The sequence below is a fragment of the Macrobrachium rosenbergii genome, chromosome 21, assembly GCF_040412425.1.
Source record: "Macrobrachium rosenbergii isolate ZJJX-2024 chromosome 21, ASM4041242v1, whole genome shotgun sequence".
Classification (NCBI taxonomy): domain Eukaryota; kingdom Metazoa; phylum Arthropoda; class Malacostraca; order Decapoda; family Palaemonidae; genus Macrobrachium; species Macrobrachium rosenbergii.
In genome coordinates this window covers 39991773-40007198 of record NC_089761.1, presented here as the reverse complement: position 1 = coordinate 40007198, position 15426 = coordinate 39991773, and the positions used below count along the sequence as shown (strand labels likewise).

Below are 15426 nucleotides of genomic sequence, written 5' to 3'. Positions count from 1 at the left end.
AGAAGAAAAAAAAAAGAGAGAGAGAAAAAGAGACAGTAGTTTCAGAGAAGAAAAAACTACAGTAGTTTCAGAGAGAGAAAAAAAAAGACAGTAGTTTCAGAGAAGAAAAGAAAAAAAACTCAGAACAGTAATTTCAGAGAAGAAAAAAAACTACAGTAGTTTCAGAGAGAGAAAAAAGAAACAGTAGTTTCAGAGAAAAAAAAACTACAGTAGTTTCAGAGAAGAAAAAACTACAGTAGTTTCAGAGAAGAAAAAAAAACTACAGTAGTTTCAGAGAAGAAAAAAAACTACAGTAGTTTCAGAGAAGAAAAAAACTACAGTAGTTTCAGAAAGAAAAAAAACTACAGTAGTTTCAGAAAAGAAAAAAACCTACAGTAGTTTCAGAAAAGAAAAAAACCTACAGTAGTTTCAGAAGAAAAACTAAAGAGAAAAAAACTACAGTAGTTTCAGAAAAGAAAAAAAACTACAGTAGTTTCAGAAAAGAAAAAAAACTACAGTAGTTTCAGAGAAGAAAAAATTACAGTAGTTTCAGAGAAGAAAAACTACAGTAGTTTCAGAGAAGAAAAACTACAGTAGTTTCAGAAAAGAAAAACTACAGTAGTTTCAGAAAAGAAAAACTACAGTAGTTTCAGAAAAGAAAAACTACAGTAGTTTCAGAGAGAAAAAACTACAGTAGTTTCAGAGAGAAAAACACTACAGTAGTTTCAGAGAGAAAAACACTACAGTAGTCTTAGAGAGAAAAAACTACAGTAGTTTCAGAGAGAAAAACAACAGTAGTTTCAGAGAGGAAAACAACAGTAGTTTTCAGAGAGAGAGAGAAACAGAGAGAGAGAGAGAGAGAGAGAGAGAAAAGAGAGAGAGAGAGAGAACTACTGCAGTTCTTACTCACATTCTTAGCCAAACAACACAATACAGTCACGCTAAGTACTTTGTAACTGTACATGATAATACTCTCCCTAACAGCTGTCTCAGTGGATTACTATTTTACGCAACGGTTTCTAAACAAAACCACGAATTTCGAAAAAAAAAATTATACAAGGCTTAGATAACTCCTGTTTAACTGTCCCTATCCATATTTCCAAAGTTATTCACAAGTGGTTTATGAAATTCCGACAATGTGAACGGGTTTGTAAGAAACCGTTACGGGAAATATTCAAGGATTCCAGGAGAGAGAGAGAGAGAGAGAGAGAGAGAGAGAGAGAGAGAGAGAGAGAGAGAGAGAGAGAGAGACAGAGTACTAACAAGGAAATTCAACGATATATTTCTTACATTTGAACGAATGACTTAATTGGCTGAGATTACCATTAGATCGCCCTCAAGTCATAAAACGAAAAAACACAAACATCATAACGGTTTCTACTGTACGTCCCGTCCCTGGGTTTCCCTGCCACTACTCCTAAGAACTACACCAGATGGATAACAATCAAGCATTCAAGCATCGATGACAAAGAGAAAGCAACAATAATCATCTGGTAATGTATAAGTGGAAAGCGCATGCAGTCCCCAGACTGAATGCAGAAAAAGCAACATTGGTCTACTTTGCCCACGTTCAACACCGCAAAAGGATGGCGGGAAACTTTCTTGAGAGTGCAGCGTTCTGAATCCTGCATCTACCTATAATTGCAGATTTGCAATTGCATACATTACTCCATATATAAGAATATTATAGCTAAATATAAGACTTGAGCTTACCTCTTGGAACAATGCCAAGAACGGCAAAACCGTTTTCCAGACTCGGTTGCCAAGCGTAGTTTCCTACAAAGTTGTCGCTAAATATTCCGTTCCACTCGCAGGAAATTATCAACAGACATATACAACTGTAGTACAAATATCGATTTCACTATATATTCCCTTCGTGAGCTGCACACACACGCGTAATAACCCTACGACTGAGAGAAATAGCTGGTTGGATAGACCAACGTCACGAGGCTGACACCATATCCACACTTCACCGGGTCTATGGGCTTACAAATGAGTACCTCTTTTGTTTTAAATTTTTCGTAACAAGAGATTGGGTAATTAGGAGGAAACTACGGTAACGACACTTTGCATTCACTGCCTAGTTATCAGTCATAACCACTGCCGTACGCGCAAGTGCACTGCACATTTTCCAAGAATAAAAGAGTATATGCTGGTACTTCTTACTGACAGTATTATATACATTCCCTTCGCCGTTAGCTCCGCCCCCAATCCAATACATTATTCATTCATTCAATGAGATCGCTTTCACGCCGATTACGGTTGCAATATGAATTGATGAACCTATAATGAATAAAGTTCTACAATGTTTACCTCAAGAATAATTAACAGCAACACCAAAAATGACCTATATATAAAAACTACATTTATGTAGTTTTTTTGCATTAACATCCAGAGCTGTATATAATAATGATAATAAGGGCAGAACTGGGAAGAAAGTGTCCTAAACCGAGGTCAAATAGGGAATGTCAGTAATAGTAATTACTACATTATAATAATAACGGGGTTTACATTCCAACGGTACTGATGCTTTTCTCATCAGTGGGAGGAGCCGGGCTTAATTCCCAAGAGAGACGGAATGTCTTAAACCCCATTTGTGCCTCCGTTGGCCTACGTAGTGAATTAAGTACCTGGTACATATTCGGGCGTTGTGGGTCACAGACAAGGTGGGTTAGGGCACGGAGCTAGAAACTTCACACCAAAGATGAATTGCAGAGAACTGGAAGAGGTAACGCTGGAGCCACCCCGTTTAAGAAGACAAGACTTATCACCGTTTAAGAAGACAAGACTTATAGGTCTAGTTCTAGACCTAAACGGCCTCGCTTCTTGAGGTCTTGACCTAGACACTATTCTAACGAAGGAATTATGGCCGCCAATAATGTCCTTCAAGCACTGTAGCGTCATGTGCCCTCCCGACGTGACCTACAATTCAAGAGGCGCTCTTGGGTGAGGTCAAGAAGTTACTTTTTTTTTTTTTTTGCACTGGGGTTGATATTCTATGGGGTTGGTATTTTCTAATAATAATGATGATAATATGAAGAAACACCAAAATGCGCATTTGAAAGGGAAATTGAAGATGCCAAAGTGAATATGAGACTAGTACTATGAATGAACTGAGTGGGAAAAATATTTAGAGAGAGAGAGAGAGAGAGAGAGAACCCAAAAATCTATTCTAGAATGGAAGCAAACAAAAAAAACCAAATAGTACCATACCCACCCAGGAGCTCGGTCAGGATGTAAACGATATTGAACAACCTTGATACATCAGAGCCTCCATAGCAGGGGAGGGGGGTGGTGTACCTGCAGGTGATGGTACCGCACCGTTGGTTGGGAAAGTAGAGGGGGGGAGGAGGGTGTGAAGAGTAAATATATCTCTTTTCAACGTGTGAATGTGGCTGTGGCCATTTTCTTGCGTTTTCTCGTAAGAAAACCGCTTCAGTGTTTCAATCAACAGAAACGCCCCAGCAACGAGCGATGACACAAATGACCATCAGACTTGTGACGAAACAAGGTCGGTTCATCGCGGCTCGAAGGACAGACGTCTAAAAGGACTTTGTTCCGTTGGAGCAGCTGCACGTGTTCCACCACCTCCCCCCTACCTCCATTCCCCAATTCATTTGAGTTTGTAGGTCACGCTGCGTGTCTGGACTGCTATGGGTTTGTTTACGAGGGAGTAGAGATTCGTTTTTTGATTAACCTTTTTCGTTTACCCTTATTATTTTTTTTATACTTGTCTGTTTTTTTTATGTCTTTGCAGTTTGTTTGAATAACTTTAAAACTTTATTACAATGTTTATCTTTTTTCATTTTTCGTTGCTATGTATATTTAAATTTTTATTTATTTGTTGGTACGTTTATTTTCATTTCGTTTTTGTCTATAATTTATCATTGCTTTCTTTTGTTTCACCAAAAGGGCATTCCGGCTTCTTTGTTTGTTTAAAGTTTTAATGTTCTAAGACAGTCAAAACGTTACATGGTTTTCTTCTTGACAATATATGTATATAGATGTACAACTGAATAACGAAAATATGGAACGTGATGAATGTGTAAATAAAGACAAAATCCACGAAGGAAAGAGAAACAATGGAGCGCTGCAAGGCCTTTCGACTTCTTGTCCTTTACTTAACAGGCTGATCTACTAAGTAAAGGACGATAAGTCGAAAGGCCTTGCAGCACTCCACTGTTTCTCTTTCCTTCATGGATTTTGTCTTTATCTATATATCTATCTATCTATCTATCTATCTATCTATCTATCTATCTATATATATATATATATATATATATATATATATATATATATATATATATATATATATTACAAGGTTTTTATTTGTTCGTTTTTTTTTCTAACTATTTTATGCTTTTATTCTTGTGTTATTTGCTTATTCATGGGAGGAAGGAGATGTTTCCTTCGAAAGCTAAATAAATGTATTTTCGTGCCTTGTTGTTGTTATATATATATATATATATATATATATATATATATATATATATATATATATATATATATATATATATATATATTATATATATATATGTGTACACAACAAGGCACGAAAAACAAATTTACTTAGCTTTCGAAGGAACCATCTCCCTTCCTCCAATGAATAAGCAAATAAAACATAGGAATAAAAATATAAAATAAACAAGAAAATAAACGAACAAATTAAAATCATAGTAGCAGAAGTAGTAGTAGTAGTAGTAATGGTAATGATTTGCCTCTGAAACGGCTCCCCGCTTTCATAAGAGCGATGCGAATGGCTACACATTCGTAGAAGTTGCCTTTGCACGTGCTCTCCCTATGATTAACTTCAGGCACCACCAGCTGGTAAGCCACCTATGAAACAGATGGTTTCTCTATGAACACAGTCTCCCAGACACGAGAGAGAGAGAGAGAGAGAGAGAGAGAGAGAGAGAGAGAGAGAGAGAGAGAGAGAGAGAGAGAGAGGACCGGAGGAAGATAAGTAGCTATTGCTTATGATCGGTACTGAACTCAGGGCAGTTGAGAGAGAGAGAGAGAGAGAGAGAGAGAGAGAGAGAGAGAGAGAGAGAGAGAGAGAGAGAGAGAGAAGGCCGGAGAATGATGAGTAGCTACTGCTCATTCCTGGTACTGAACTCGGGCAGGAGAGAGAGAGAGAGAGAGAGAGAGAGAAGGCCCGTAGAATAATAAGTAGCTATGCTCATTCTCGGTACTGAACTCGGGCAGTTGAGAGAGAGAGAGAGAGAGAGAGAGAATGCTAAGTAGCTATGCTCATTCTCGGTACTGAACTCGGGCAGATGAGAGAGAGAGAGAGAGAGAGAGAGAGAGAGAGAGAGAGAGAGAGAGAGGTGTCACCTGCAAGCCCTCTCGAGTGATTGCAAAGACAACATTGCACAACAGCTGAAATGTCATCGTCATGTAAGGCAGCGAACCTTCCCATCTGCTTTCAGGTCGACACCAAGGCTTTGTTTATTTAGTAAATCCAGTTTGACGTCATCTGGTTAACAACAAGGTGGACGACCTTGTTTAAAATCTGCAGCTCTGTGAATTCTCTTGTAATCCTTTCTAATTCCCTTGGGTCTAATTTTTATCTTTTTTTTCAAATACTGTCATATGTCATCAATAATCATTACAATAATGGTTTTTTCTATGATCTTCATGTTTATGTTTATTTATGTATTATTTATTAATTCTTTATTTTTCTTTTTCAAAAGTGCTTTTCATTTTGTATTTCCCTTTACCTTCTGTTACTTCTTGCTAATGAGCACCATATTCTTTGGAGGCTTAAATTTCAAGTCAATGGCCCCTTTGGTGGGCTTGTTCCATATGAATAGGGTTCATCTAATAATATTAATAATTTACTCAAAGGTGCAGTTTTAGACACGTTAAGTAGGCTGAATACTATTCTTTTGTGCACATCGTTAGCCATAATGCAAGGTGGAGCTAGAATAGTAATAGTATGTTTCATATTAATGTGTCTTTAGTCTAGCTGAAAATAAAGTTTTCCGTTTGAAGTTGCAGTCATTTACTATCCGTCTTTTATACTAGTTCTTCCATTTTCTCTACCTGTCTAAACCACCTAATCATTTATCAGCCCTTCTTCTCCTAATGCATAATTTCTAATTGAAGAGTCCGATGGGAAGGGAACCTTAAACGACTTTGTACAGCACAAGCTCAAAGAACACACGCACACACAAACACAAAGGATAGTAGAGGAAGACGGCTGGGGATTGTAAGTCAGGGAAAACAGAAGAATGAAAAAAATTCCAGAGCTTGGTAATTTGGGGAGGAAACAGTCAATGAGTAAAGCAAAGACGTGATGTTAAGACCAGTATTTCACTTTCACAAAACACTAACTAGCTCACCCGACCTTTCATGCATTCCAGTACTTTAGAATGGCTCGTAAAAGTTTTAGCTTTAAGGTTCTTGGCAAGAACCACAGTCGACTGACTGCTAGGTGCATAATTAACCAACTGGGTCAGAGACCTCAAAAATTTGATAGACCATTCATCCCTTCACTGAACCTTGACCGCTCATTGACCCAAGATATGTGCAAATGTTAATAGCATTATTAATATAAATATTCTTTATTCAATTAGAAAAATGATGGAAAGGGACTGAAGATAGCAGAAGAATAATTAACAAGAAAAAGGGAAAATAATAAAAACAAGGAAAAAGAATAGGAAAAGCAAGAAAAACGAAGCAACTAGGAAAACCAAACAAGGAAGGGGGCATGGAAACAGGAAAACAGAACAGAAAAAAGCAATAAACCATAATGCAAAAAGAAGGAAAATGGAAAAAGACGAGAGAGAGAGAGAGAGAGAGAGAGAGAGAGAGAGAGAGAGAGAGAGAGAGAGAGAGAGAGAGAGAGAGAGAGAGAGAGCGTGTGCCCTTCAAAACAGACTTCCCACCATCAGCCACGTTTATCCTAAATCAGTATCGAAGATTCAGCCACAAAAGAGGAACAAGGAAAGCTCCTTTTCTCCTGAGTTTCACTGCTTCACTGAGCTATCAACCGTGTCATTTGCTCTACGATGTGTTTAGAAGTCTGCTCCTCAACTGGTGGTGTTTTAACAGCCTACCGCTGGCTTCTGTTTAGTCTCATAGTCTGACTTTAGCTGATGTTCGGTCGGAATGTATACTTTCTCTCTCTCTCTCTCACTCTCACAAACTTTTAAATGGTGGTGGTTTCCTTGATTCCATTTAGGTGTAATGGATGTGATCAAAATGAATGTTCAGCCTTTACTATATCGGACCCTAATTGTTATATATATATATATATATATATATATATATATATATATATATATATATATATATATATAAAATTAGAGAGAGAGAGAGAGAGAGAGAGAGAGAGAGAGAGAGAGAGAGAGAGAGAGCTGTTTCACTGAAGGGGTGGCTCTAGAAAGACGAAAAACAACGTTTACTGCCAAATTCATACTTAGCCCGCTGAACCAGTATACAAAAAAAAAAAAAAAAACATATCACCGACCATTGACAGTTTAGAATAAAAGTTACAAGCAAAAAAATGCTCCCATTTGAAGTGACTAGTGTCCAATAAATGATTTTTCTTCGCAGTGATTTAGTGCAAGATATAGTTTAACCAATCAATCATTCAATCAATCTTCAAAATATTTGAAGCCACCCAATCTAGCTAAACAATCATCTTCACACTATTCGACACGAAATATGCTTCTAACCAATCAATCAATCTTCACATTACTTTAACCATCCTTCATGATACTGACGACACTGAATGTGGTCGAAGACCATGCGCGGGAAATAAATGGAAAGAAGGTACACAAAAGGAAAAAAAAAGCCGGTTTTCCTCACCGGGTTTTCCCGGGTCTTTCCTGGCTGAATTACCTTCATTAGGCATGCATCTCTCTCTCTCTCTCTCTCATCCGCTTGGCAACATGACACCAAAGCCGATGTGAAAGACGCCTTTGGGACGTATTACTGAAGGTATTCATTATCAACTAAATTCTTTACTTCCACTGTTTCGTTGCGTGTAACAGCCACTGCAAACATAAGCCTAGCGTAACCCAACAACAGAATCGTCCCTGGAACCCAAATTATGTTCTTCGGTTGCTCGACAACGAGGACTCAACTACTAAGTGTGTTTGTTCCGGTTAAATACCCGGTTTTCTTAAACGGGGTGGAAAGAACGCCAGCTAAGCTCTCCTCTGTGACCTCGTATAGGTCTAGGAGTGGCTGCTAATTTTTTTTTTCTTGAACCGTCATGGTTCTACCTTATACTTTCTTGACTTGGTGTTCAGCAGTGTTCTGTGAAGTTTATATTTATTTGTATTGAGTTATTTACATCCGTTTACTTAATGATAGAGAAAGACACCCTTACGAACAGTGCTAAAACCCTGATACTAAGTTAGTCCTATGTTTATCAATGGCCGTCACACGATGAGCAAATGGCAGGAGATAAGTGCTTTTTCTCGGTTCATTTTGTTCTTCAAGAGAACCCCATTATTATTGGGATAATGTATTTATTTATTCTTTGTATGGTTGCCTGATTTTACCTAATATTCATCTTGCAGGGTAATAAGCAAGAAGATATACAAACGACTCCTCCATACTTACAAGAGTCGAAACAAAAGACAAATTCTCTTAACAGCTGAAATACGTAAGTTAAGAAAACCTAATTTACTGAACCTTACTCCACTGCTTTACAACCACACACACGCTCTCTCACAAACACACTTCGCCATTCTTTTCGCTTTTTCAGTGTTTGCACAGGTCCTGGAAATTAGCTATGCAACAAGTCGATAGTTTTAATAATCCCTCTCGCTTATTCCATAGACAAGCTAAATTTACTGCTTAAACGCCTCTCTCTCTCTCTCTTCCAGTGGCTGACTTCAGTACTGAAAATAAGCAGTAACCTCGTATCTTCCTTTCGTGGCTTTAAACACCCCCCCCCATTTCTCTCTCTTTTATCTAATGCTTGCGATGTCAGTTTACATAAATCAGTAATAAATATATATATTTAATACCAGTGTACAGAATTCTGACGCAGGAGTACTACTCTTTTCTTTCATATTCTTGTTACTGTATTCAGTCTGCAAAAGTATATGCATGCGTAGTGTTGATGACTGTCATATACAACCAAAAAAAGTTATGGCTCCAGGTTCTCAGACGAAGAAGAAGAGGGGAGGGGGGAGGAGTGGCATTGGGTTGATGGGAGTAAATTCTGGATTGGTTGCTATGGTACAATTCTACTCAGTAACTTGTTTCAGTTATGTAAAAAGGTGAGAGAGAGAGAGAGAGAGAGAGAGAGAGAGAGAGAGAGAGAGAGAGATGCAACATTTGAGTGAGATTACAAAACTATGAGTACTTTTAATAGGTAATGCATGTGAGAAAAATTAATTCATACCGTCATTATTATTATTTATAAAATCTGCACGTACTCATCATATTCATTATTAGCAAGCTAAATTCTATTAATCATATTTATTAGTAGCAAGCTCTCAGGTTGCAAAGCGAGCTTCTGTAAAATGAAGGGCAACAAATAAGTTATACATAATTCATTCAGTAAATAAATGAGGGTAACACAGGCTACAGAAGTAGCAACATTACTGCTAAGTAACTACTGTGGTACTGGCATTGAAGTCAATAACACATTAGTAAAACTGAATTGTTATGGTAAACAACGTACTGAATATTCAATAGCAAAACCATTATCAGCATGAAGTGTACTAGCAAATTAACGAACTCAGACCAAAGACGTAATAACATTAAAGAAATAGTCTTGAGCTACTGTTGGCAATATTGCAAGTAGCAATATCTTACAAAGCTGTGGCCTCTAATAGTACGAGGACGGAACGAAACACGAAACTCTACAGGGTCGAGTCTTGCGCTGCACTTCGGTGGTTTGTTGTTTCTTTCGCAGAAGTCCAAGAAGAAGAAGAGTTTAAGTCGACATGAACCCAAAGTGTGAACTGATCAAGCGATGCCGATAGACTCACTGAGATGAAGAATATTATACTGTTGCGTCATTATCATGAAAACTGAATCAACAGTTAAGCTACCATTCCAAAATTTGTATTTATGAGCAGAAACCGGATCAGAGCAATCAAAACAAAACACAGAATAACCAAAAAGAGCTGGAAGAGGGCTATTAGTCTGACAGGAGGGATGACAACAGAGAGAGGGTGGGAGGACGAAAGAATCACCCTACCACCTCCAACCATGCAAGTTGACCTTGTACTGCTACCTATGCCCGCAGGTCCCATAACTCGTTTCTTTTTGTACGAAATGGCGATCGTTCGCTCTTCCTCGACGTTATGCTGCCTTCTGGATTGTGCTGACCTTAAGCCAGAACGGGTCAATGTGTTTGTTAATAGTGCGATAAGGACTCTGGGAATTTTTTCAAATACTGTACCTTTAAATAGCAGACGGGAGCGAAGTCTAACGGTTCTGGAAAGTTCGGTTGCTGTCTTTACGCTTTGAATTGCTAAAATGTTTTCACAGCGTCCTTTCATATCACAATAATTCCAAGTAAAAAATATACATATGTGGATGATAAATCCTGAAAGCCATACGAAAATGTTTAGAGGTAAAATCTAAGAAGATGGCATTGGCAAATTAATGAACTATAGGCCTAACGTTGACGTGAGAGATCGAAGGAAACTGCTTTCATGCAATATGGCGCAAGGGTCTAATACGCATGCGCCCAAGAGGAAAGTGGACCCTGGGTGCATTTCTACGTCAGCTCCACTTGATTACCTTTCGCGTTCCAGATGCTGCCAAGCGCGTAGGAGAGAGAGAGAGAGAGAGAGAGAGAGAGAGAGAGAGAGAGAGAGAGAGAGAGAGAGAGAGAGGTTCACATTCAATTCACAATCTTACCTTGTGTGTGTGTTTTTTTTTTTTTAAATCCTACTCCGTAATAATAGCAAGTCATGCTCTGTTTTTTGTTAAATAAAAAGTGCTAAGAATGATATCCTAAAACTTTAATCGTGAAGAAGTTTTGAAAGTTTAGTGTATTGACAGACATATTCATATATGCACAGAAACCTAATATATATATATATATATATATATATATATATATATATATATATATATATATATATATATATATATATCTTTATACGTCGAATTATTACGATATACAGTATATATATATATATATATATATATATATATATATATATATATATATATATATATATATATATATATATCTTGTAACAAAATACACGATAAAACATCCATAATCAAAATAATAACTAACATAACCACATTTATACGAGATAAAAAGCCTTAACCAACGCAACAAAGCCCATTTATAAAAAAGATAAAAAAAAGTCCTACTGGAATTTCCAATTAACGCAAAACATTCAGAAATCAGATCACGAATTCTTTAGCCTAATTAAGGGAATTCTTCCCCGGAAAGCAATGTCCATTTCCTTAATTTTTTTTTCTTAATTTCTCGCTTAATAATTAAGGTTACGGGCAATACAGCGATTTCACTTTTAGACGATTTCGTAAGGGTTTTGGTTCAAGAAAGTTAATGTTGACTTCAGTATGAGGCAGTGAGATAGAAGAAAAGTCTAAAATTATTATACACATATATATATATATATATATATATATATATATATATATATATATATATATATATGTATATATATATATATATATATATATATATATATATATATATATATATATATATATATATATATATATATATTTATATTTTCATGATGCATTCCAAGTACCTGGTTATTACACAACTAATCACAAAATTCAAAAATTTACCTCACTTCTGGCAGATACCTGAACTCTCATAAGAATAAGAATTACGACTGAATACTCTAAAGGTAAACAGTGATCCCTTAAAAAGCTCATTGATCATGTGAAAAATCAAATTAAGTTCATCAAAAGAATGGGTGAGGCATCAAATATTAAATAAGAAATATATCAGAATAAAGGGCATCACTCCATCAAACAACTTTAACTGTTTCCCTGGTCTTAATTCACTTCACCAAAACTAAAGGAACAAAACATGTTTATCACTTTGCCTTATGCACAAAATTAATCCTATTCTCTGGTGGTTAATAAATGAAACACCGTTTTTTTTTAAATATTAAATACAAAAATTTATTGTTAAATTCAAAATTTATAATTAGAATTCACATTCTGAAAAATTTACTATTACTTGAAAACAAAACAAAATTTCATTAATTCTTGAATTAAATTATTAATCAAATTTAAATCACAAAACTTTAATTTATTAAGAAAATTAAATAACAAAACTTTAATTTATCAAGAAATTAAGTTAATCAAGCAAAATTTAAATGATCAAGAATTACTCAAGATTTGAAAAGAAAATCTTAGTAAATGAAAATTAAATCAAGTCTGCAATGTTAAATTATTAAGAAATATTTAAAATGCTAAGTAAATAAATGTTAAATCACCAACAAAAATCAAGAGATTGCAAACACTAGAACACAAAAATACACAAAAGATTTATCAATAATAATTTCACTAAGGCAAAAATTTCTTTTAACACACCTTATTATACCATGGTAATAATAAGTAAAATTCACTTTACCTTACACAAGCTTGTGAAAACCTTTGTAAAATCTCATTTTGCTGCTTTAGATTTAGAAAACACATTTTTTTACCAGATGCCATTATAGTTTTCCTAACATCAGACCTCAAAAGCTATATTTAATACCAGTGACCACAAATTTTCTACGTTAATAATTATTCTCTTTGAAGGACGAGAGAGAGAGAGAGAGAGAGAGAGAGAGAGGGGGAACCACCACTAAAGGTCCCTCTAATAAGAATGAGCAGATTTCAGGATTCTAGCAGGAAATGAAACTTATGATGTCATTAAAGCATTCTGGGAACTAGATACAAGGAAACTTCTAGAAGGAGGAAGGTGACATCACTTCCAGTAAAATGTTTTGACCGCAATCGGGACAATACATGACGCAATCGATCATGAGGTCTTACTCTCAAAATTGCATACATGACCAGAGCCATGCATGTAAAATTATTCTCGTATGAGACAAAGCTTTTATAGAAATCCTTACATGATCAAAACTGGTTAATTATGACTGGCATGTTTTTAAAACAAAACGGAAAACTCGAACAATTGTTATTCCTAACCTGTTACCGCTAACTCAAAACAAAGCACGCTTTCTTATCTGAACTGATGACAGATGATACATCTGGTCTAAAACTCGAATCTCTATCTCTCTCTTCTGTTACTACACTGTTATCAAGAAAGATACTATTAATTCTAAATTACGTTATTAAGTCATCTAAATCATTAATTCTTTTGAGATCTGATATGATATATTTCAATAATTATGATTATTACACATAATACATGATAAATAGAAGAGTAAATATATAAAAAACTATGGGAGGATATACACATTACAAGGCAGCACCATGAAAATATATACAGGCAGATTGACTAGGAGATTTATGTCCTATTCAAACATACAGGTCCGCATTAGCTTTATCAATAACATAAGCAAGACTTAGAAAGAACTCCTAAAGAAGGCTGACTTGAAAAGTAGGAACTGGAATTGGAATATAAGATTTAGCCAAAGGCCACGCACTGAGACCTATGACGTCATTTGGCGTTGAAAGGAAAGGGTGGAAAGTAATATGGAAATGAGAGAATATGAACGGAGGTACAGTAAAAGGAATGGAAGGGGTTGCAGCTAGGGGCTGCAGGGACGCTGCAAAAAAAACTTAAGTAATGCCTACAGTGCACCGCGAGAGGCAAACTTGTGGCATACCACCCCTACGAGGTTGAAAAGTAGGGCTGATTTGAGAAGAGTAGAATCATCTGCACGTGACCAACTAGGGTAAGAGGAGCTTGAATGAAGTCATTGAGAAAAAGGGAAAAAAAAAATGGTAGGGGACGAGGACAGATCCCAGAGGAACGCCACTAGAGATTAAAAGAATGACAGATGTAGTACCTTCAACTATAATTAGTATAGATCAACGGCCTCTTTCTTTCTCTGTGATTTTAGATCATATATTTTTTGTCCAAAATTATTAAGTGTCCTTATTAAGAGTTGCTGTAGAGGAAAACAAGAGTGTGGCCAGCTGAAACCTCAGAACTAGGTGTTTCACACGTCTATAAACACGACCTTCAGGATTGTATCAAACCCCATCACAGAAGACTGCCCCTGCCATCTCTACATTTATATTACAAAAATATTCATCTAAACGAAGATCTCTCTCTCTCTCTCTCTCTCTCTCTCTCTCTCTCTCTCTCTCTCTCTGTCGCAACAATTACAAGGCCAAACCACGCTACACTCGCATGAAGATTACTGAAGTCAGTTCCTGCAATTTTACTTCAGGCAAGTTCCTGACACCTTTTGAAGAAGAGGCACATGGATAAAAAGATGAAGAAAAAATAAACAAAAAACAGGAAGAAAGGCGCCAAGAAAAATATGTTTTGATGTTATTAGATAAAAAAAAAAAACTATAAAAATAGAATTGTTCTGAGACACTGAGAAAAACGGAGAGGATCGTAAGGAAACCATTAAATAAAGATTTTTCTAAAATTATCAGGCAAATAATAAAAACAAACGAAATGAGACGCCAAAAGAGGATAATGGAAGTAATGCAACTGAGGATAATGGAAGTAATGCAACTAAACAAAAACTAGAGATTTTTACAATTTTAGACGTGAAATAAAATATAAAAAACCATTAACAAAGAACCTAAAAAAAAAAAAGCTTTCCACGAACACGCTAAGAAAAACAACGAACGAATAAACGACTGAATGTAAAAAAGAACGAGACAAAACAATGGAATACAGGACAGGACGTAGAGAACTGCAGGCCGGGAAAGCCCACGAGAAGCAATCGAATGCATCAGGAATCGCTAATGAAAAGAGAGAGAGAAAAAAAGAAGGAATAAAAGACGGAGGGATTGTCAGGCCTGAAGGACGGTTCTTTAAGTCACCTCAGCGCATGTTACTCTTGAGCTGAGCATTCAAGGGAAACCTCACTTCACGGCAGGTTTCGCAGCCAAGACTGTGTGATTCCTCGAGTATGAAGAGATTTTTGAGGTTTTATTTGGTTTTGTTGAGATTTTCAGGCTGTCAGGTTACACCTTGATTGAATATAGAATTGAATACAGAATTTAGGCCAAAGGCCAAGCACTGGGCCCTAAGAGGTCATTCAGCGCCGAAAGAGGGAAACTGACAATTAAAAGGTTTGAGAGGCTTAACAGGAGGAAAAACTCGCAGTTGCACCATGAATCGTTAGGAGAGGGTAGAAAGTCAGACGGAAGAGAATATAAACGGAGGTACAGTAAAAGGAATGAAAGGAGCTGCAGCTAGGGACCGAAGGGACTCTGCAGAGAACCTTAAGTAATGCCTACAACGCACCGCATGAGGTGCACTGACGGCACTAACCACTACACACATATATAACTAAAAATATGAATAAACATAATTATGTAAACACA

At 36.4% G+C, this 15426-nt stretch overlaps 1 protein-coding gene across 2 annotated transcripts in view; it reads right to left on the bottom strand.

Moving 5' to 3' along the window:
- Positions 1-15426, bottom strand: part of LOC136849983 (carboxypeptidase B-like) — a 68029-nt gene that overhangs the window by 20312 nt on the left and 32291 nt on the right. The window contains exon 1 of one of the 2 annotated variants that reach the window (XM_067123525.1): positions 1693-1969. The exons of the other annotated variant lie outside the window; for it this stretch is intronic. The gene's annotated coding sequence lies outside the window, so the exon portion shown is untranslated. Of the gene's footprint in view, positions 1-1692; positions 1970-15426 lie in introns of those variants that run through there. 2 annotated transcript variants of the gene reach the window in all.